Source organism: Panthera onca, chromosome A1 (assembly GCF_046562875.1).
Source record: "Panthera onca isolate mPanOnc1 chromosome A1, mPanOnc1 haplotype 2, whole genome shotgun sequence".
NCBI lineage: Eukaryota > Metazoa > Chordata > Mammalia > Carnivora > Felidae > Panthera > Panthera onca.
Genome location: NC_138339.1, coordinates 96,679,062 through 96,702,922, shown reverse-complemented (window position 1 = coordinate 96,702,922; position 23,861 = coordinate 96,679,062). Strand labels below are relative to the sequence as shown.

The following is a 23,861-nucleotide window of genomic DNA, read 5'->3' as shown; positions in this document are numbered from 1 at the left end:
GACAGAGCACGAGCAGGGGAGGGGCAAAGAGAGAGGGGGTACACAGAATCCCATGCAGGCTCCAGGCTCTGAGCTGTCAGCACACAGCCTGATGCAGGGCTTGAACCCACAGACCGTGAAATCATGACCTGAGCCGAAGTCAGATGCTTAACCAATGGCACCACCCAGACACCGCACCCCCCCCCCCCCACCAAATTTCCAATATCCTCAAAGAAATGGGAGAAGATAACTGTGTCTATGAAACAAGAAATGGATATTACAAAGCAACAATTTGAGAACAGAAAAAATGCTTTCGGAAATTTTAGTCGTGGTAGCTGAAGTTAAGAATTCAATGGAAAGATTGGATGATAAACTGAGAATATGGCAAGCGGCCAGGGAAACAGGTGACAGAGTAAGAAGAGTTACCTCTGGGAATGAGACTGGAGCAGAGGGTGGAGGGGTGCTGCTTTCCTTCACAGGTCTTGTAAGGCAATTTGACTTTAGCTCTGTGCGTGCATAAAAATATAAATGAATGTGGGGCGCCTGGCTGGCTCAGTCAGTTGAGTGTCTGTCTGACTCTTGATCTCGGCTCAGGTCATGATCTCATAGTTCAGTGAGATGGAGCCCCAGGCCTTGAGCTCTGCGCTGACAGTATGGAGCCCTCTTGTGATTCTTTCTCCTTCTCTGTCCCTCCCCCGCTTGCATGCTCTCTCTCTCTCTCAAAATAAATAAATAAACATTAAAAAAAAAAATGAACAGGGGCGCCTGGGTGGCTCAGTCGGTTGAGTGTCCGACTTCAGCTCAGGTCATGATCTCACGGTTGGTGAGTTCGACCACGTCGGGCTCTGTGCCGACAGCTCGGAGACTGGATGGAGCCTGCTTGGGATCCTGTGTCTCCCTCTCTCTCTGCCCCTCCCCTGCTCACGCTCTGTCTTTGTCTCTCTCAAAAGTAAAAAAAAAAAAAAATTTTTTTTTAAATAAATGAATTTACGAAAAGAAAGAAAACGCCCAGGCAAGAAGTGGAAAGCTCATCAGTAGGCATTGGTTCCTAGAGGCAATTTGCAGAAATACCAAGGGAAGAATGGCCTGAAATTGCCCTCGTCTCAGGGCTGCAAGATCCCTCCATTACAATCCTCTGGTCCTTGTGTATCGTAAGCTGGGAGTCCCTACGGGTGAGTCTGTTCTCCATTTACTTTCCCTCCCCATCAAAGTTGAAATGTCCTGGCCTGGTGCAGGCAATATTACTGATCCTGGCTGGAATTTGTGTATGGGAAGAGAGGAGAAAAACAAAGAATTATTATTGACCAGCTGGCTAGGGAGATTCCAAATATGAAACAAAAGGAGAGGAAACACATCAAGTTCAATGGGCTGCTTTTGTCAGAGAATATTTTCAACCTTCTGCCTGGTGGTCGGTGTCTGTGATAAAGGACAGCAAGGCAGGCTTGGGCAGAGATTAAAAAGCAGACCATGGAGGAGGAAAGTGGCAGCAGGTCAGGATGAGGAAGAAACCCTGTGTGTTTGCTCCCTATGCTGACGAACAGCCTGCGGGAGGAAGCGTGGGTGGGTGTGTGCTCAAATAAAGCGTGGTGAAGGGGGCTAGAGGAAGGTCACATACACACAGCAGACAGGGAGAGGTGAGTGAAAGCCATCTTAAATGACAGCTCTCAGAAACAGAGATGGGGTACGTGGTGATGATGCTGAACAATTGTGGGTGCTCTGATTTGGAACTTTTTTGGAACTGCTTCAGCACTCTTGAAGGATGATTCAGGGAAAACCAAAGGTGCTGTTCAGCCGTCACAGCTTTTCCTATAAAAGTTAAAAAAAATTTTTTTTTTACTTTCACTTTGTGAATTTACTTACAGGTTCATAGGAAGTTGCAAAGATAGAACAGAGAGATTCCAGGTACTGTTTACCCAGTTGCCCCTAATGGTTATGTCAATACATACAAGACCCAGAATATTCCATCACCACAAATATCTCCTTCTTACTACCTGTTTACGGCCACACCCACCACTTCTCTTCCTCCTGCCCTGTTGCACTTACCACCCTTTTCCTCCACCATCCCTAATCCCTCGCCACCACTAATATCTTCTCCATCTCTTTCATTTTGTCATTTCAAGAATGTAATGTAAGTAGATTCATACAATACGTGACCTTGTGTGATGGGCTTTTTTCACTTGGCATAACGTCTTGGAGGTCCATCCAAGTTTTCACCTGTATCAATAATTGTGCACAATCGTTTGACCGTTCACATACCAAAGGACATATTTGTTGTTTCCAGTTTTGGGCTTTTGCAAGTAAAGCTGCTGTGAACACTGTGTCCAGGTTTTGTGTGCAAAAACGTTTTCATCTCTCTGGGATAAAGCCCCAGGAGTGCAATTGCTAGCTTGTATGGCATGAGTATGTTTAGTTTTGGAAGAAACTGCCACCCTATTTTCTAGAGTGGCAGTAACATTTGACAATTCCACCTGCTGTGTATGAAAGATCCACTATGTCCACATCCTCACTAGCAGCTGGCATTGCGCTATTTCTTTTTTGAAAGATCGGGAACATCCTGCTACCTTCCTTTTTCACCCTTTAAGTAAAAAAGGAAAAAATTCAGGATTATATGTAGGTGTGTATATGTGTGTGGATGGATTTTATATAAGTTCCAAGCATACTAAGACAAACGCCTATGAACACAGCACCCAATTTAAAAACTAGAGTGTATCAAACCCAATTCCACCCTCTGCTTCCCCCACCCAGAGAGCAATCACTCTTGACGGTGTAAACCAGTTCTCTGGGGGAAAGGCTCTGACTTACAGGGCTTGTCGATTTCTTGGGAGTAAATACTCCCACATGACTGACTTCAAGCTACCAATCTGAGGTGACAGCGTGTGGAGCTGGGAAGAGATGTGCGTAATCAGCTCTTACAAGATAGTAGAAACCGGTTCCAGCACCGCTGATCCTGAACTTAGTATTTATCATCCTAGGAAGAAGTGACTCTTGAACAGCGTGGGGGTTTAGGGGCACCCACCCTCACACAGTCAAAAACCCACAAATAACCTTTGACTGCTCCGAAACTTAACTACACATAGCCTACTGTTGCCTGGAAGCTTTACCAAAAATGTAAACATATTTTGGTGTGATATGTATTATATACCATATTCTTTTTTTTAAATTTTTTTAATGTTTATTTATTTTTGAGAGAGACAGACAGACAGAATGTAAACAGGGGAGGAGCAGAGAGAGAGGGAGACAGAATCAGAAGCAGGCTCCAGGCTCCAAGCTGTCAGCATAGAGCCAGACACGGGGCTTGAACCCACAAACTGTGAGATCATGACCTGAGCTGAAGTCAGATACTTAACTGACTGAACCACCCAGACACCCCTTTTATATGCCATGTTCTTACAATAAAGTAAGCTACAGAAAAGAAAAAGCTATTAAGAAAATCATAAGGAAGAGAAAATAGTGGTAGGCTTAATAACAGGCCCCAAAGAGATCCTATCTCAGGAACCTGTGAATGTTACCTTATATGACAAAGACAGCAGATGTGGTTAAATTAAGAATTTTGAGATGGGAAATTATCTTGGATTATCCAAGTGGGTCTAAATATAATCCTTAGGAAATGGAGGCAGAGGGAGACTTGACTACAGAAGAGGAGAAAGCAATGTGACCACAGAGGCTCAGACACCAGAGTGATGTGGCCAAGGAACATTGGCAGCCACGAGAAGCTGGAAGATGCAGGGAAGGGATTCTTTCCTAGGAAGGAAGCACAGCCCTTCTGACACCTTGATATTGGCCCAGTGAAACTGATTTCAGACTTTAGGCCTCTAGAACTGTGAGAGAATGATTCGTGTCATTTTAAGTCACCAAGTTTGTGATGCTTTGTTACAGCAGCCACAGGAAACTAATGCACAGACACCTTGTTTTGTACATATGTGCTACTAAACTACCTACCTAAACAGTTCATTTAGCTAGATTTTGTCTTTATAAAATTGCTATGTTATTATAGCAATTAGCAATCCTTCTATATAGAAGGATTCTGGGAGCTCCTACTTTTTTTTGCTCAACATTGTTTCTAAGACTCATCCATTTTGTTGCACATCATAATTCATTGAGTCTTACTGCTGGGTAGTATTCCATTATGTACTTATTCTTTGTCAGTGGATTTTTGTAGGTTTCCTTTATCAGATTAAAGAAAACTGTTTTTTTTTCCACCAAACGAAGTTTATACCCAGATGTCATATTTCCCATGTTCTCTCACTTCAAATATTGAGTCAGATAAAAATTGTGGAAAGTGAGATGAAATAAATGTTTTAAGATTATGGGATTCCAAATACTCCACCAAGAGTAAATGTGAGTGAAATTTCCTCATCAGGAGGGAGGGAAACCTGGGTAAGGTAAATTGGGATGAGGTGTGCACAGGGTTTCTCTTCAGCCCCCTGCAGATGCACTCAAACACCTGCTCCCCACCCCCTTACTGTGATTAGTGAGGAATCAGAGCCTCTCTGCTCAAGGAAGAGGCAGATGTGGCTAAAAGGACCACTTGAGACGCAGCGACTCATCAATGTGAGACTGACCCATTACCTGAAAATCAAGAATAAACAAGATGACCTCAAAAAGACTTCTGACTTCTAGTTAGACACAGGACCCCTGCTTCTCCTTAATATCCAGGAAGGTAAAAGGCATGAATGAATCTGAAAGAACTAAGGATGACTCAGCCTGGGATGAAATGGGTGAGTGTTCCTGAGACATTTTCTCCTTCTCTCTGCAAAGGTTTGCCCTGGACAAAATCTTGCTTGACTCGCAGGTGAGTCAGCTCACAAACCTGTGGGTCATTATCCTACCTCTTACTATTCAGCCACCTGTCTCTTCACCCCTCACCATATTTGTGAGCTCTTTCCTCAGCTGCCACTAAAGCCATTCTCTTTCCTGAGAATCACAGAATTTATTGATGATTTCGGGGGGTTGGGGGACATGGAAGGTGGTCTCATTTTGCACCACAGCCCAAGCAACTGAGAAATCCGTTTTTCAAATCAATGCCCTCTGAAGTTTTCACCCAAGATTGCTGAGTCATTTCCAATGTAATTTCTGCACTACTGAGAAATGCAGGTGCATTTCTTATTTTGATATATTTCCTTTTCCTTGGAGCATCATCACTAATTCCTAAACAGTTTATATGGAGAAACAGCTCCTCACTTCTCCAGAAGCAGAGACACTCACAGGGATGACCTTAGTAAGGGAAGACACTTGGCCAGGCAGGTCAGCCTGGCAGGATCCAGGTAGGCAAGTGGCAAGCACCTTAGGTCCTGGACAAAAGCTTCCTCTTGGCACCATCTTGGGGGCTGGGGGATAGGCTGAGCTCATCCCTTACCGTTGTCCTTCCTACATATTTACAGGCAACTGTCAACTGCTTAGCATCTAGTTCTCCAGCCTGAGAATGACTTCAGTTTTTCCTTTCACTCTTTTCCACTGCTTGTCCTTTGGCCACTAATTTCTCATGTGCTATCTTCCAGAAACTGGTTAAAAATCTGGCCCTTATCAATTAGGCACGATCTAGTACAGTCTGTATGCAACCACCTCCTATTTATGAGTTATTCAGCAGCCTTCCTCTCCAGAGCCTGGTGAGAGATTTTACCTAGACAGAGCACATCCAGACTATATTCAGATCTTCTGATTCTCCATCCAAAGTTCTCTTTCCATTACACCGTATCCTATTTTTGAGAATTGAAATTGAAGACGTCAGTGGTTCAGTAGGACACTCAACAGGTCACTCCTGGCTCTTGTTGTCATGATAGGCAGATGGTAACTCTGAAGGTCTTTGCCAACAGTTGGCAGTAGTCTTTATTTCCATAATCAAAGACAGAGATGATAAATTCACTTGCAAGTCCGTGTCTAATGCCTTTAGGAGCAACGCTAAGATTGGCTGTGTTGCCAAATGCTCCCGACATTCCTAGATCTATTCAAAATCAATGGTTCTTTTTGCAAAGCACCAAGGCAAACACCGAACGATCCAAAATCAATAAAAAATGATAGACAGGGAAATAGGACTGGGTAGTACAAAGGATAAAGAAATAATAAAGCCAAAGGTTATGCAGTGATTGCTTTCTAATTTGTCTTTATAAAAAGGAAAAAGAATCAAATGAAAAACTGGCAAGTTGCAGAGTGAAAATGTCAGAAACGTTTTACATTCAAAGGCTTTGCCACACACTGTCTTGCACAATGTTAGAGGAAGCAAGGTTGACATGGAGAATATTTTCACAAGTCTGAGCCAGCCAGGAAGCCAGGGAAAAATGCTCTCAAATTTGGGAAAATTACAGGCCTGCTATTTGACATTAGTTGGGGAAAAACATCAAACTTCAGAACTTATTCTGAGAACTTGAACAAGAGAAGTACTTCAAGCCCTGTGTTTGGCCCAGAGGAGGGTGGATCCCACTAGAACTTGGAAGCACTACCGGTGGAGGCCTTTAGGGATGCCCTTGCCAAAGGGGGATGGATGAGTGGGCTCACATTTATGTAAACTATCTCCTAATTGTGCCTGGAGAACAAAGAGAACCTGACTCAGGACTGGGGCCTGGGAAGAACACATGAGTTAGCTTGGAGAGCCAGATCCCCCTCTTAGGTCTGGGCCCAGCAACACAGTTAAATCTAGAAAAAACAAGCTTACTGTTTTGAAAAAGAAAAGTGACAAGAGCACAATTTATTTATTTTTCTGAAAGTAAAACATGTTATCAAAATACAATAAGCCAACCTGTGTGGTACTGACACATGAATAGTCAAAAAATTCAATGAGATAGACTTGAAGGTCCATAAATAGGTCCAAATACAAACCCGTGGTAGCAGTGGACCTAAAAAGCGGGTTCTCAGAATGGGAGTCTGGAGTGTGGTGGGGATATCCCCAGGCACGCAGTAGCACTGCAGTCACAGACTCTCACCTGTACAGGTAGAAGGTAAATGCGGGGTTATGTGACAGCTAGGACACTAAATGAAGCGGGGGTGAGAATTACAAAGACTGGGGAGCTCGTCTGATTTAAACTCTCTGGAAGCCATAAAAACCAATGATTCAGGTTAGCTAACTATCAACTGAAGGTATGACATGAAAGCTAGAAGGCCTCCAGCAGTCACAGAGTAGAATGTGCTCAATTGGTCCCGGGATCTAATTGTAACAGTGGCGAAGGAGCCAAGAATTAATTCACAGCTTCAACAAATTTCTTGTATCAGATTCAAGGTAGAAAAAGGATAAGACGCTGAGATTTGGATGGGGATGTATGGGTGGATGAGCCTGAGAAGCAAGAATCTTTGTGTTCCTCTGAACCCTCTCTCCTTCTAGAGGAGAGAGCAAAGTGCCCTTGCTGAGAGACAGTACTGAAGTCCCACTTGATATCTATGTTCCTCAATATAGTTTCTTTTAGTGTCTTCAGAGAATAATAAAGATGAGGTCTCAGTAGCCTGAGTAGAAAACACAGATACTTCTCCAGGAATAAAAATCATAGACACCAAAGACGTTGTGAGACTTTGTTCGTCTGTACCAGTAAGAGCCAAGGATCACATGAGGATGTGGATATAAAAAGAAGCAGTTAGGGGAGAAGGTGGAATCATTAGCAACGGCAGATTATAAGGCTGGATGGGGGAATTAACTGATAAAGGAGCCCTCTCCCATGGTTTGGACATCACGGAAAGGATACCCAGGAATGATCCTAAGACATTGTAATAACTGTTCCTTGAAGTTTAGACCAAACAATGGCCACAGGAAATGAGGTAAAAATGCTGGAATTGCCTTGGCATTGTGTTGATGAAGGGGTCAGAAAGCTCAGGTCTGTGGGAATATTAGAAGAGATTTGTTGTTCAAGACCATAGAAGCCACCGATGTCCTGTATTCCTCAGGAAGGCAGAGGGAGTGTTCCCTTCACTAAGACAATGAGGATTACAGGTGAAGGAGGCACTGACATCCTAGAGAAGTTTGATGGTAGCTGTCCTTGGTAGAGACCAGGGCTGACAGTAGGAGATCCTGTCCTGGAAGTAGGCTCCCTAGTATCAATGGAAATGACAGAAAGCCGAAAGAGACTAAATGGTAGCAGATAACGATCAGAACAAAGAAGGCAGAATGATCTTAATGAGTAGCGAGTCCAGGGCAACAAACAGGTTGCTTTGACCAACAGAGAGGGATCTACAGCAATGGCTAATAGATCCTGGTGTTAACCAGGAGCAAGGTACATGGAGAGCCTGCTAGGATATTACTTAACTTGCGAAGAATCATGAAGGGTTTGGAATCTGGCCCTGAAACGCCCAGAGTCTAAGAGACCCCCAAAAAACGAACCACCAGAGTCCAGAGTCAAAGCTAAGCAACAAGGGTCATTTATTGCAGGTTCGAACCTGGACCTCTGCGCCCCCGTTGCCGGTGACGCCGAGAGGCCCTGAGAGAGGTTTTTACACCCCTTTTATAGACAGGTACAAACAAGTCATGGGGAAATCAGGAATTTTCCACAGTTACAGAGCTGCGATTGGTTGGTGTTTAAAGTTGGACACTTAACAGTATTCGATTGGTTCCTGCCTTTAGGTCAGACCACAACGGGGGGTACGGGTATCACAATGATTGATCAGGAATACACGGATGTGCCAAGTAACAATGGTTGATCAGGAATATACGGATGTGCCAGGCAACAATGATTGATCAGGAATACATGGGCGCGCCAAGCAATTGTACAGAAGTGGAACAAGCTGGTTAAGCTTGGTTAGGTTTCAGTTTCCCGTAACTTAAGCTTTTAAGTTTTAATTTTCTCAGGCCTCTCAGCCCTAATTGCAGACTAACAAAGTAGTCTACCATACTTTCATGGATGCTGGCAGGAGACATGAGACTCTTGAGTCAGAGACAAAGAATTGTATTGCTCACGGCATACAAGCAGCATGAGCACTGGTGTCTCTTGCCCCCACACCCCACAGGGGCAATGCTGAAGGACGCAGGCGAATGTTGCACGTATACCAAATGGTTTTGTGTCACAAATGAGAAACCCTGAGCTTGGGAAACTTGGATCTTTTATAAAGGGACTAAGCACATTTGCCTGACTTTTGCTCTGGAGGGAGATATCTCCCCTCTGCTGTTTGCTCCACAGGAAGCCCCTATCTCTATCTTCCAAGGCTATTTGCTATACAAACATACTTGAAAATATAATTAGGAGCAAATGGCAGTTAGTGCCTCTGCTCACAAGACATGAAGAAAAGGAGAGATCCATGGAAAATCATCTCCCAACACTTACCAAAACAATAAAAAACAAAGAAAAAACAACTTTGTAGCAAACACTTTTTGTTATAAACACTCCAAGGAAAAGATCTTGCTCTAGATCATTCATGGGGACAAGGAACTGACTTTGTTGGCTATAACTCATCACTCTGTTGGGATTGCTGTCATGGAAGTTCACTCTCTCAGTGGAGTTAGCCTAATACCAGGTGAGACCAGGATGAGGATGATATTTGCGACACTCCCTGACCCAACATCCTCTCACTAAAGAGGCAGTCTATTTCCCTACTCCTTGACTCCAGGCTTGACTCTGCGACTTACTTTGCCTAGCAGGATGTTAGCAACATCTTGCAGAAGACAGAATAGCTCCCATGATTCCAGTCTCTCTCTTGTGTTCCTCCACATGGCAGGAGCACATGCCTGGGCTAGCCTTCTGAAGGATGGGCGGGGTGTGCAGCCGAGCTGAGTCACCTCGACAACCGGCCAACAGCCGGTCAACAACACCCCAGCAGAGCTGCCTGGCTGACCACCCCGGACATGTCAGCACAACAAACGGCCACTGGTATATGTCACAGAGGTTCTGTGGTTATTTATGATGCACGATTATTGTGGTAAGAGATTAGTGGTGGCACTGATAAGTAAGGATAAGTAAGGAAGATATATAAAGGATGACCAAGGCAGATATATAAGGAAGACTATTCTTCTTCTCTGTGCCACAGTTGCACAGTTGAAACCTGGATGGAAGGAAGAATACAAGTAGTGGGTTTAGCAATAATAACACCACACACTCACCCCATACGTCCAAGCAAAGAGGACTAGGTGGAAACAGACCCGCATCTCCCCTACTACCTGAGGGTTGACTGTACCAACAGGAAGAAAGTACGTGGTGTGGAGCCTGGATAAAAGGGGGCCAGGAAGCAAGATGATGCCAGGTTTATTGAAGGCCATGCTAGGGAGGAAGAACCTGGCCTGAGGGTGGGCATTTTGAGGGTCATAGGCTTCTCCACACCTGGCTGAGACCCCTCAGAGGGCTGATCCTATACTTATGGCTTCCTTCCCTCCTGCATGAGGGAAAATGCACACTGGTTCCTTGGATTTGCTGCTTCTGACCCTGTGGGTGAGCGTCTCATCTGGTTCTTCCTATGCCAGCAACTCGATACCCTGGAGGCAAGCCCCGTGGCAGGGGGCCTATGGGTTTGTCCTGGCTCTTCTCCAGGACTCTCTGTTGAGACTCCATGCCTTTGGGCAGCTTTCAGTAATTAATTCAGCCCCAGACAATGGATCCTCCCCCACCCCACCCCCACCCCAATCAGGGTAGAAGATCCCTGCATGGAGGCACATGCTTGCTGGCATTCTGAGTAAAAGTACTTCACAGGGCCAGCTTTGGAGGTAGAGCATTTACTGCAGGGTGGGGCTTAGAAATTCAGCCAGGGCAGGAAATGCTGAGCTCCTGCAAAACTGCTCTGATTTGTGACTAGTGTCACACAGCAGCACAAACTGACGATGACCCCGTCTAGACCCTGCTGGACACGGAAGGGATTGGGGCAAGTTCAGATTTTCTGTAAATTCTATGTGTATGGACCAGAGCTCAAGATAACGGTCTGTCTGGTCAGCAAAATGAGAACTCAGCCTTTGGTCGTTATCCACTCAGCCTGGGGCCTAGGAGACGGTGCCTCTTCCTCTTCTAGAACCAAGACACCCGTTGGTTCATGGCAGCCCTCCTGGTATGGACATGTCCACTAGCAGCACCAAACCTATCCCCAGCTCTGGCGGGGCACGTTCTCCCAGCTTCTAGCACCACTCTGGCAGCCATGCAGATACTCGCTTTTAAACCCTCATCCTGGCTTCCCTTGGGACCCGCTCAGAGCCCTTGGCAAAGCTCAGGAGCTCCTGCCCTGTCAAGAGTTCAGCTGGCCTTGCACTGTGTATAAACAGGAACTCTTGAGGTTCCAAGGGGGCACCTTCTTCAAGCAATAAAGGCACTTAACAAGCACTGCAGTAAAAGACACTGAACCAGAAAAGTAAACTTTCACAGAGGGGCGACTGCGTTAATGGAGCTGACCGGTCATTAGTACTAACCCTCTAGCTGTAATGATTTGCACAGATGACCTTCCAAAGAAATATAAAAGCAGGCCTTCCAAAGTGGAGCAGAGCACCAGAATTTGGGGAGTGAAGCCCACAGGTAGGAAGCTCCAGGTACTTATTGAAGGGAATGAAAGAGAAAAAGAATCTCACTAAAACTCTAGGAGGAGTTGAAGGGAAATAAACTGTGGAAGGAAAAGGGAACAAAAGCAAAGAGAAGTAAGGTCATCTCTGACAGGGGAGAATGCTCGTGGAGCAGACCAGGAAGGCCAAGTGTGTATTGTCAGTAGGTGATTTCCCAGCAGCAACAGCGGCAACAGCCAACAAGCAGCGCAGGGGAAAAGGTAAACAGGACGCCGGAGTGAACTGGAAGACGGTACAATATTAGAGGAAGTGCTCTTATTCCCATGTAAGGTTTCGGTTAGAATCTCATTTAGGCTTTATTAGCCTGAAGAAAGTTGACACATTTTCAGCCTTTCTCCCATGTTGAAAATTCCTAAAATGCCCTTTAAAAAAGTCACATCTGGAAAAAAAAAAAAGAGAGAGAGAGAGAGAGGTTAGAGTGGGAGAGAGCCAAAGCATAAGAGACTCTTAAAAACTGAGAACACACTGAGGGTTGATGGGGGGTGGGAGGGAGGGGAGGGTGGGTGATGGGTATTGAGGAGGGCACCTTTTGGGATGAGCACTGGGTGTTGTATGGAAACCAATTTGACAAATAATTAATTTACAAATAAATAAATAAATAAATAAATAAATAAATAAATAAATAAGTCACATCTGGGGTGCTTGGGTGTCTCATCGGTTAAGCATCTGACTTCAGCTCTGGTCGTGATCTCACAGCTTGTGGGTTCTAGCCCCGTGTTGGGCTCTGTGCTGACAGTGCGGAGCCTGCTTGGGATTCTGTGTCCCCCTCTTTCTCTCTGCCCCTCTCCCACTTGCTCTCTCTCTCTCTCTCAAAATAAATAAATATACTTAAAAAAAAGTCACATCCATCACACTTGCAAATGAACCACAAAAAAGAAAAAAAATACCAAAAATGGAAACAAATACCATTACGATTTCGAAAGATGGAGTTGCAATCTCTCTAATGCCAGATTTTTTATTTGATAATAAGTGTAAAACTTAGGGGAAAAATAGGGGTGCCTGGGGGGCTCACTTGGTTAACCACCTGACTTCGGCTCAGGTCATGATCTCGTGGCTTTGTGGGTTCAAACCCCATATTGGGCTCTGCACTGATAGCACAGAGCCTGCTTGGGATTCTCTCTCTGACTCCCTCTTTCTCTGCCCTCCCCCACTCACGCTTTCTCTCTCTCTCTCTCTCAAAAATAACTAAATAAACCTTAAAAAAAAAGTTTAAAAAAAAAACTTAGGGGAAAAAATATTCATTCCCTTTGGCCACAATAATAGCAAAGGCTGGTCTTATTTTTTTCACACATTTTGGAGAGAGGGCCAGTTTGGAAAGAACTAAGAGCGCAAGGAGCTCTTCTGTGGCATTTACTGCCTGCTAAGCACTATTCTCAATGGTTTACGTGGATTAACGCTTTAAATCCTAACACCAGTTACATGTGGCAGCTACTGTTATTATTTCCTCTTTACGGATGCTGAAAGCCCAAGCACAGAGAGATTCAGTGACTCACTCAGGCTGACACAACTAGTAAATAGCGAAGCTGGGATTTGAACCCAGCTAGTCTGGTTTGACAGTCTGAACTTTCGAACGGTGCTGCTAGCAACAAGGCTCTGGAAGCACAGTTGTGTCGGACAGGAGAGAATGGACTTCAAATGGATGTAGCAGTGAATTATCAGATCACAAGTGAGACTGCAGCACAGGGTGCACTTAAAGGCAATTTTAGAGGATCCCAAATATTTTATCTGGTTTTTTTTTTGGGGGGGGGGAGGGAGAGAGCGTGAGCAGAGAGGGGCAGGGGGGAGGGAGAGAAAGAGAGAGAGACAGAGAGACAGAGATGCCCCCCAAGCAGTCGCCATGATCAGCGAGGTTGGGCTTCCATCCTGTGACACTGGGATCAAGACCTGGGCCAAAATCAAGAGTCTGATGATCCACAGACTGAGCCACCCAGGCGTCCCCTAGTGTTTTATATTAAAGCCTAAAGAGTTAACCTTTCTCAGTTTAATTTTCTCTAAACCTATCTTCCTTCTGAGGTGAGACAGACCCCCGTGTATACTTCCTTCTAGAAACGAGAGTCGCCTCAGTGCGTTAGGCTTAGATCAGCTATTTCTGGAGCAACTGTGAAGTTGCTGTGAAAGAGCAAGGAGCCATCATTACAGCAGATGAAATAAGAGTTGGAGAAGAAACCAAACTGGATCAGAAAATCATAAGTCTTGGGCAATCATTTTCATCTTTTTAATCCTCCCCTCACCACCTTGATTGTGAAAGATTTATTTCAGTTCCATTAAAGAGCAATTTCCAGAACGAGGGCTCTGAGTGGCTCAGTCGGTTAAGCATCCTAATCTTGGTTTCCGCTCAGGTCATGATCTTGATCTCACAGTTGGTGGGTTTGAGCCCCTCAGGCTTTGTTCTGATAGCCAGAGCCTGCTTGAGATTCTCTCTCTCCCTTCTCTCTGTCCCTCCCCCGCTTGTGCTCTCTCTCCAAATAAACTTAAAAAAAAATTTTTTTTAATAGAGCAATTTCCAGACCAAAAGCTGTGGGGTTGATGAACTGCCACGGAGTCAAATTTACTCCTACCCCTGTTTTGTGGAACTCCTCAGTGCCTCTGGCCTGCATGGAGATCCCATGCCATCCCCGGGCCCATCTGGAAATGCACGTTGCAAGTGAGCCAGTCTTAAAACCGGTTTACTATCAACATTTTCACCCTGTAACCTTAAACCCAGCAATGAAATAAAAAACAGCATGTTTGTATGATTTCCACCATATTAGAAACAAAATCTGATGACCACCCAGCCCAGAGTTAAGGAAAACGAAATTCATAGTCTTGAACACATTAAGATGCTTACTGAAAATCTTATCCCATGCATTAAATAATCACTGGTCACAAACTGTAATTCAGAGTTATTATTTCCTTAAGACCTATAACTACAACCTAAGTTCTCTGGATGGTAATTTTGATGTGTGTGAATGTCTTTGATCAGTTTTGTAAATCCCTCCACCATCTGAAAAGCAATTTTAGTTGATGTGATTATGTGTTAAGAAGCACTGTTTAACTGCTCTTAGAAATTTTGTCCTAATGCCCTTGTCTCAGACTTCTCTAAGAGATACCTTGTAATCCTTTAGGGGGAATGGATTTCTATTGGTGGTTACTTTTTTTTTTTTTTTTCCCCCACACGGTACAGATGCTAATGAAGATTTGCTGGTTACTTGTTTAAAGAAAATCACTAAGGCATTTTAAAGTGTCTTTATAGGCCTGGTACCCGGTGCTTTCTTTCATAGGCTTGGAGAGAGAAGAGACCAATGCCAATAAGTAACAGATGAACAATTCTATGAAGCATATTTGCTAATAGTAACAGCATTTTTCTGAATGTTGTTTATTATGTAAACTAAAGGGCTGTATGTTGTTCTACAGTGAAAAGGAGCAGATAAGTCAATCACTGTGGAAAATGGGTTTCTAAATGGTTTGTAAAATAAAATGTTATTCTATTAATATGTTTTATACATTCATTATAGGAGATAATGAAAATACTAAAAAAGTTTAAAGAAAACAGTAAAATCCCTCATAACCTCACCTCCCAGAGGAAAAAATATTAACATTTATCTCACTTTTCTACGCATAGCCCACACATATTTTTAACATCTGTTTTTGTGATCCGGCTTTGCTCAGGTTTTTTTCCCTTTCCTCAATGATCAAGGCGTGGTGACAGGTCAAGCTGGTCCCTAAGGCTTATTCCTTCCCTGGATGAGTTCATTCCTAACAAGGTCTTCACAGCCTCATTCAGCCTTCTGACAGACATACCCCGGGCAGTGACAGAAAAGCCCAGGCATTTCTGCATTTTAGCTTGGACCCAGCCTGGGCCATCTGTCCCTACATTTAGTGTGAAGAATGAGAGCTATGGCAGCCGCCTTCTTATGGTGGGAGGGTGGTCACGGTGGGAAGGGGCACTGTGGCTCTGTGCAGTTCTAGGGGATGAGGCTGGGACTGATGGGAAATGGAATGGTCTTACTTGAGAAGCATTAGGTTTTTTGCCCTCGGTTATAGTCACTTGTCAGGATGGTTGTGGGATGTAGAGGATGTGGAGCAGAGACACCTGATGACAGTGTGCTTCCCGGAGGCTCTGAGACTCCACTTGTCTCCAGGGTTGACCTTCTAACTCTCTCCGCATCAACATCTTGAACATGGCTATAGCCACAGGGCTCACAATGGTGTGTGGTACATTGTCGGTGCTCAGTATTTGTTCGAAGAAATAAATGAATGCCTCAGTGAACCTGACTGCTGTGATTACTCCTTTGCCCTCCGTTCTGGAGACTGTGTACCAACAACTAGGCTGGAATTTTGCACAGGCTTTGATGGAAAGGATGAACTGCTGGCTTCTTAGCTCACAGAATTACCCATTCTCTGTCGTTTCTTGGGAAGACCCAGGGTCTGGGTTTTCACACAGTGGTATGTGGAATGGGCTGGGAGACAGCCAATTTGGGCTTCTTCATCTACCAAACAAAACAAACCCAAACATTTGATTTGATGGATGGAATCCCCAAATGGATGATTTCACTCACTTTTTTAAACAATGCTGTGAGACCACTGGCCTCCTGCAGGCTTTCTCTTGGTGGGGGGTGAGGGAGGAGCAGTGGGCTGCAATGGGGAGCAATTACAAGCGAGAAAGGATTAAAAAGACAGGCAATTACTTTAAACTAGCAAACACCCTTTTCAGGGATCCAATGTTACAGACAACCCAGACCGACAATACAGAGATCTAAAACTAAGTATTGCTATGTTTTTGTAACGTGAGGAACCGATGTCTTTTTTAAACCTCTGTACCAAATGACACTTTAGGACTTCATCATATTAATATTTTCTGGCCTGCTTGAGGGAATACAAACTGCAGTCGCATAAGCAGAGAGCAACTCACATACAGATTCGAAGCGAAGGCTTTAGAAATTATATACCTGAGTTAATTCTACGCTGAGGAGTGGAGAGGAAACCATCAGCCAGGAGTGAAGGTCTGTTTTTTGCTTTGTCATGTGCACGTGGGGATGCCTGGGAATCTCCACAGAGCTGTGGTCAGAGAAGCTTTCAATTTGAAAGAGTGATAAGGGATGGGTGTTTCTTAGAGGTGGCCTCGGGGTGATGCAGGTAACTGAAAATACCTTTCTCCACCCTACAGAAGAATGCCGAAGGTCAACCTACTCGCCCCCTTCATTCACACCAGTGTGGTTTACAGAGACTGAACAACATGAGTGGGCACATTCTCAGGGTTTTTAGGGAACACATTGTATCTTGAGGCATTTCATCTGTAGAACCTGTTTAGGTAGGATACTGTTGGATCTTTACTCAGGGCAAATAAAAACTTCTTTGTGCTGCTTGAGCGAGAAAATATGTCCGGTGTTCCCTTCCGGAACTGGCAGTTACCACAATATACACTGGCTTTGGACCAGTTTGGACACAGGTGAGTTCAACCAGACATACAACCACCAACTAGTTGTATAGAGATAGCACTTTCTAGACTAACATGTCAATTACCGGTATTTACCGACTAGGCAAATAATGTTACACCCCTCAGCAACGCATCCAGGAGCCAGAGGGAATGTTACAGGGCAGTAATTTTGAATCTGGCTAGGAAAACAGCCCACAATAATTGGGCAGGAGGGATATACACAGCATGACTTTAGCCCTGGGACTAAATCTGATCTGCTGTCAGTCAGGATGGAGGCTTGAGGCTTCAGTACTCTTCCTGGACTCCTTGCCTGGCCCCCAGAACTAGACCGCCATCAGTCCTGCTTAGCCTCCTCCTTCCCTAGTAACTAGACCTGCCCCAATCAGGCTGTGCCTGCCAACCTTTCCTTTTTTTTTTTTTTCCTCATTATTTTTCCAAGCTGAGGGACTAAATGAAAATGTAGAGGGGCACCTGGGTGGCTCAGTTGGTTAAACATCCAACTTTTGATTTCAGCTCAGGTCATGATCTCACGCTTCATGGGTTGCAGCCCTGGACTGGACTCTACACTGACAGGGCAGAGCCTCTCTCCCTCTCTCTGCCCTCCCACATGCTCTCTCTGCCTCAAAATAAATAAATAAATTTTAAAAAAAGTGTACAGCGATTGTCTTCGTGACCTCTCTGAGGCTGGTTAGCTCAGCCCTCCCCCTTCATTTGAGTGAGTTCTATGGAAGCTTACTTCTCCTTTCTAGCAAGGCTACAATATACTAACCCCTACTGCCCCATCTTCTACTCTCACCCTTGATAAACACTTCTCTGTCCCCCTCAAAGATTCCTAAGAAATTGTTCTTTTATAAAAGGTTTGCCAGGGTGAGGGGAGGGAGGGAGTTAGGGGTGGGGTAAGGAGGCAGGGGAGTTACATCACTCACACACAGAATTGCACTTAGAAAAGTCCTCTAGGGGTGCCTGGGTGGCTCAGTGGGTTAAGCTTCTGACTTTGATTCAGGTCATGATCTTATGGTTCATGGGTTCGAGCCCTGCGTCGAGCTCTGTCCTGACAGCTCAGAGCCTGGAGCCTGCTTCAGATTCTGTGTCTTCCTCTTTCTCTCTCTGACCCTCCTCTGCTCGTGCTCTGTGCCCCTCTCTCTCAAAAATGAATAAACATTAAAAAAAAAAAGTCCCCTAGATGTGCCTCTTTCCCCCTAAATCTCTGCCTTTGTATGCTTCTCCCTCAGCTTCAGTATCCCATCCTTCCTCTTCACCCCAAATTTCCCATCACATGCACCTCACCCTTTTGCTTATGCCAACTAATTGGCTCTTGGACTGGCAGAAGATGACTTTGGGGTCCAAAAACAAGAACTCCCCCAGACACCAGGCTCCTGGTGGAGAAAATTTTAAGTATCAGGCCATTTTTTCTGTTTTCTCTTTTCTTCCATCACCTGCACCACCTCATCTAGCCAACCTGCACATCCCCTCCTTTGAGTCCCCATGCCAAGCCCACATCTCTGATAGTGGCAGCTTCTCTTTGTGCCACACCAATTTCTGGAATGAGCTCAAGTCCACAAATAGACACCTACTGATGCAAGTTAACACAGCCCCTCTGTTCTGACTCAAAGCTTTTGGTGACCCCCACACAGGGCCAGCTTCATGGGTGTGAAGCCTGTGTGGTGGCACAGGGTCCCATGTTTAGAAGGGCCCTGATATTGGGGCACCTGGGTGGTTCAGGGAGTTGAGATTCAGACTCTTGATTTGAGCTCAGGTCATGATCCCAGGATCATGGGATCGAGGCCTATACTGGGCTCCACAATGAATGTGGAGCCTGCTCAGGATTCTCTCTCTCTCTCTCTCTCTCTCTCTCTCTCTCTCTTCCCTGCCCCTCTCCCCTGCATGCACTCTCTCTCTTTCAGAAAAAGGAGGCAGGGCCTGACATGGTTTAATGCTCTGCTGTCACCATGATGAAATTCTTAATATATATGCACAAGGGGCCCCACATTTTTATTTTCTACTGGGCTGTGAAAATTAGGTAGCTGTTCAGCCCATACATGACCTTCACAGAAAATCTCCCTTTGGGGGTGACTGTGTGGCTCAGTTGGTTAAACAATCAACTTTGGCTGAGTCATGATCTCACGTTTCATTAGTTCGAGCCTTGCATCCGGTGAGCTTGAGCCCCACATTGGGTGAACTTGAGCCTCACTTCTGGTGAGCATGAGCCCCACTGGGATTCTCTCTCCCTATCTCTCTCCCTTTCTCTCTACCCCCCAACTCACTTGCACCCTCTCTCTCTCTCTCTCTCAAAAAACAAAAAAAAAACAAAAAAAAACCTCCCTTCCTTCAAAGCAGTTTCTCCATGAACCTTAACCTCCAGGCCAATCTGCCTTGCCCAACCTGGCCCCCACTCGCCATGGGATGCTGTGCCTGGAGAGGGCAGTTGTGTAGATGGAGATAGTGGGGTCCCTCTTTCACTCTAAAGAAGCCATGGAAACCAGGATTCCTGGAAGAGGTGAGGGGGAGAAGGCACGGAGGTCTGAGGACGGAAGAAGAGCCCCTGCAAAAGTATCCACCTCGCCCACGTGTTAATTCTAGAGATTCTACCAGAAGAGAGAATTCCTCTGTGGTAAAGTCCTTTCCATCTGTTTTAAAGATAAGAATTTTCCTCAGAGGGTCAACACCCCACATTATTGTTCTCTACCACGCTGTGAACAAGCTGTTGTAAGCTGATCACCGGTGGAGGTCTTGGCACAGGAAAAGATTTGAAGAGGAAATGAGGGTACTTTTGTGAGGTGGAAGAGAGTGACTCACAAAGGAGCAATCTGAATGAGGCCTGACACAGTGGACACCAGGGCAGGAAAGTCAAAAGAGGGAGAACTGGGTGGAGGCAGAAAGCTGCTGAAGACGTATTTCTTCTACTTCACAGGTGTGCTGGACTCAGAGTGCCTGGGTGGCCCCAGTCGGTTGAGCCTCTGACTTCGGCTCAGGTGGTGATCTCACGGTTTGTGGGTTCGAGCCTGCATTGAGCTCTGAGCTGACCGCTTGGAGCCTGGAGCCTTCTTCAGATTCTGTATCTCCCTCTCTCTACCCTCCTCCACTTGCACTCTGCCTCTCTCTCTCGAAAATAAATAAACATTAAAAAATTTTTTTTCAAAAACCCCCACACACAAATAGCAAAACACAAGTGTGCTAGATTCAGAACAAAAGCTTTCCTTCCCAGCCTCTCCTGACAGGGCTATATTAATTTTCTATGGCTACCATTTTTTTTTCCCAATAACAAATTACCATAGCCTAGGTGGCTTAAATCAGCAGAAACGTATTCTCTTACAGTTCTGCAGACTAGAAGTCTGAAATCAAGGTGCTAGCAAGGTAGGTTCTTTCCAGAGGCCCTCAGGGAGAATCTGTTTCATGCCTGTCTCCTAGCTTTTGGTCACTACCTGCAATCTTTAGTTTTTCGTGGCTTGTGAATGCCATCATTCCAATCCTCGCCTCCACCTACATGGCGTCCTCTCCTCTGTGTCACTGTGTGTCAAATCTTCCCCTTTTTCTCATAGAGTCACCAGTTATTAGATTTAAGGCCCAGTCTAAAGGCAGGATGATTTCATCTAGAGAACCTTAACTAATCATACTTCCAAAGAGCCTATTCCCAATAGTCAACAATATGGAATTACATACTTCAAAATTACTAAGAGACTAGATCTTAAATATTCTCACCACACACACACACAAAATGATAGTTATGTGAGGTGATAGAGGTATTAACTAAAGCCATGGTGGCAATCATATTGCAATATATAAATGTATCAAATCAACATGTTAGAACCTTAAACTTTAAGAAATAACTTATTTTCAAAAAAGGTCACATTCATAGGTAGAGAGGTTAGGATTTATATACATCTTTTTGTAGCTACAATTCAATACATGACAGGGTCTTCACATTTTCAGTTTGTTTGCTTCGTATTCATGCTTTTCTTGAATTTTGAGCTTTGCTTTTTCCCTGGATAGGAATCGCAAAATCCTAAGACTGATTATTAAATAATAACAGCAAAACCTCAATAAATCCAAGAATTTTATAAGTATGGACCACAAGAGATTCTGCAGTATCTCCCAGATCCCAGGAAAATGGAGAAAGAGTAATAGCAAAATGCCTTTGATCCCTTCAGTAGGAAAGTTTCAATATGAGCCAAGTCCTAGGCTTTAAATATTGTTGTGCATTAGTCACTACATAGAAACGTGTGTTTACAGTCCTGAAACTGAAATGGAAAAGTAACAAAAATGTGCTTCTAGGAGACTTCATTAGACTTATTTGTTTGTGGGAAATCATGTAAAAGCCCAACACAATATTTGTGAATAAAACCTCTAATGACTGAATCCTATCTACTACTCCCTTCTATGCTTTTAGGAAAAAATTGCATTTCTGCAAATTATACCAAAACACCACCACAGATGAACAATCAGAAATAATGCATGACTCCTAGTCACTAAAGAGAGATTCCATTACCCTGAGAGATCTGGCATACTAAAATTATTAAAAGAGGAAAACGATCTTATAAAAAGTTAGGGTTTTTTTCTTTTCATTAATCTTCAGCACCCTGGTTCATTTCTATTCAAGCATTGTCATGGATTGGATCAAGGCCATAGAATATTCTGCAGGTTTAAGATTGAAATTCATCCCTCCGAGTGCCAATTTTCTTTTTAGGATGCCAGGTTACCTCCCGTTTCCTTCTTTTATGTGCAGAAAAATCCCAAACACCCCAGGGTGTCATCCTAATCACATTTAATGACTGGTAATATCACCATGCAATTAACTTAAGGAATTGTTTTCACGGATCACTTCTCGCCTTTTGGCTAAGATCAAGTGTAGGAATTGTTTTCATGGAAAAGTAAACAAGAAGGAATAACCTAGAACATCATGAAAATGATAAATAAGGGGAAGTAGACTACCAGGTATTAAAATACATCACGTGGCTACAATCCCTAAAACTGTGGGGAGAAAAAAATGAACTGTTGCCAGAGCTGGAGCTGCCCGATAGCCACCAGACTGAGCAGCTGGGGTCCAGACAGGAGTCCCCACATCTGCTACATCCTCAACCAGGACCGCATGGGCAAGGTGCCCCTGGCCACATGGTACATGCAGTTCGATGACGATGAGGAACGGGTTGAATGAGGAGGTGCACGCGTAACCACCGTGCGAGATCAATCACACCAACCTGGTGGAGGTCTGCATTTCTAGATCACTTCCCAATGCTAGGCAATCCACAACTTCGTGGAGGTCTTAAAGGAGTATTTCCACAATGTCTGTGAACTGGACCTGGTGTTCAACTTCTACAACGTTTACACGGTTGTGGACAAGGTGTTCCTGGCTGGCAAGATCCCAGAGACCAGCCAGCAGATGGTGAAACAGCTGCAGACGCTCCACTCCCTGGGGTGAGGGCAGCCAGCCCCTCCACCCTGGCCACTGGCTCCCTGCTCACCCCCTTTCCAGGTGAGGGCCACCCTGGTGCCCTCCTCAGCTGCCCAGGAGGAAGGCACCAACTGGGCCTGGGCCACCGGGGAGAAGACTGCACCCCACTGCCTCTGGGCACAACTTCGGGCAGAAGCCACCATGTGGGCACTGAGTAACCATGCAGTTGTTGGGTGACATCGTGAGTGCATGTGTGGAGCCCCCAATAAATCTGTGGTCCCATCAAAGACACATGGAACTATCACATAAACACCCACATGAATGAATGGGACAGAAGAACGAGACAAAAATGAGACAAATCTCATGAATGCGACATGACATATGTAACATTTTAAGTCAATTGGATACCTTTTGGAAAAAAGGACATTTGAATCCCTTCTTCACAACTTAAAGTAAAAATACTAATCTAACACTAAAAATGCATCAAAGGAAACATGTTAAAAAACAAAGCAAGCTAAGTAGCCTTATCAACAATAGCCCAAGTATTGAAAGAGCCCAAATGTCCATTGACAGATGAATGGATAAAGAAGATGTGGTATATAACACACACACACACACACATACCTACAGTGAAGTATTACTTGGTGAGCAAAAAGGATGAAATCTTGCCATTTGCAACTACATGGATGGAAATGGAGGGTATTATGCTAAGTGAAATTAGTCAGAGAAAGACACATACCATATGACTTCACTTGTATGAGGAATTTGAGATAGAAAACAGATGAACATAAGGGAAGGGAAGCAAAAATAATATAAAAACAGGGAGGGGGACAAAACATAAGAGACTCTTAAATACAGAGAACAAACTGAGGGTTACTGGAGGGGTTGTGGATGGGGGGGTGGACTAAAGGTCCACCCTTTAGTTGGCATTAGGGAGGACACTTGTCGGGATGAGTGCTGGGTGTTATACATAGGGGATGAATCACTGGAATCCACTCCTGAAGTCATTATAGCATTATATGCTAACTAACTTGGATATAAATTTAAAAATAATAATAAATTTAAAAAAAAAGCAAGCTAAACACACATACACAGGAGTAGAGAACATGAAAAAACTTTTATAATTTCAGAGTGATACAGGCCTTTCCAAGCATGACAGAAAATACAGAAGGCTAAAAGACAAATTTAACTACAGAAAAATACATTTTTTCATGAAAAAGCTATCATAAGCAAAGTCAAATGGTGAACAATAAACTGAGATAATGTTCACAACTCACATCACAGACAAAAGATTGGTTAACCCTTCACACATTGAGTTAACTGATAGAAAAATGGGTGAAAACCAATAGAGAACCAACAGAAAAATGAGCAAAGGCTATAAAGACAATTAGCCAAAGAAAAAGCAGACCGCAAAATATATTTACCTCACTTATAATAAGAGGAATGTAAGTTAAAAGTATAATTTCACTACATTCAGAAAGAAGTTTATTTTATTTTAATGTTTATTTATTTGGGGGAGGGGTGGAAGGGCAGACAGAGAGGGGGACAGAGGATCCAAAGCAGGCTCCTCACTGACAGTAGAGAGCCAGACCTGGAGCTTGAACACATGAACTTTGAGATCATGACCTGAGCTG

The 23,861-nt window shown here is 44.3% G+C and overlaps 1 pseudogene; it reads left to right on the top strand.

The window, feature by feature from the left end:
* The first annotated feature begins 21,822 nt into the window (after positions 1–21,822).
* Positions 21,823–22,254, top strand: LOC132680404 (AP-2 complex subunit sigma pseudogene; annotated as a pseudogene).
* Positions 22,255–23,861: the final 1,607 nt, after the last annotated feature.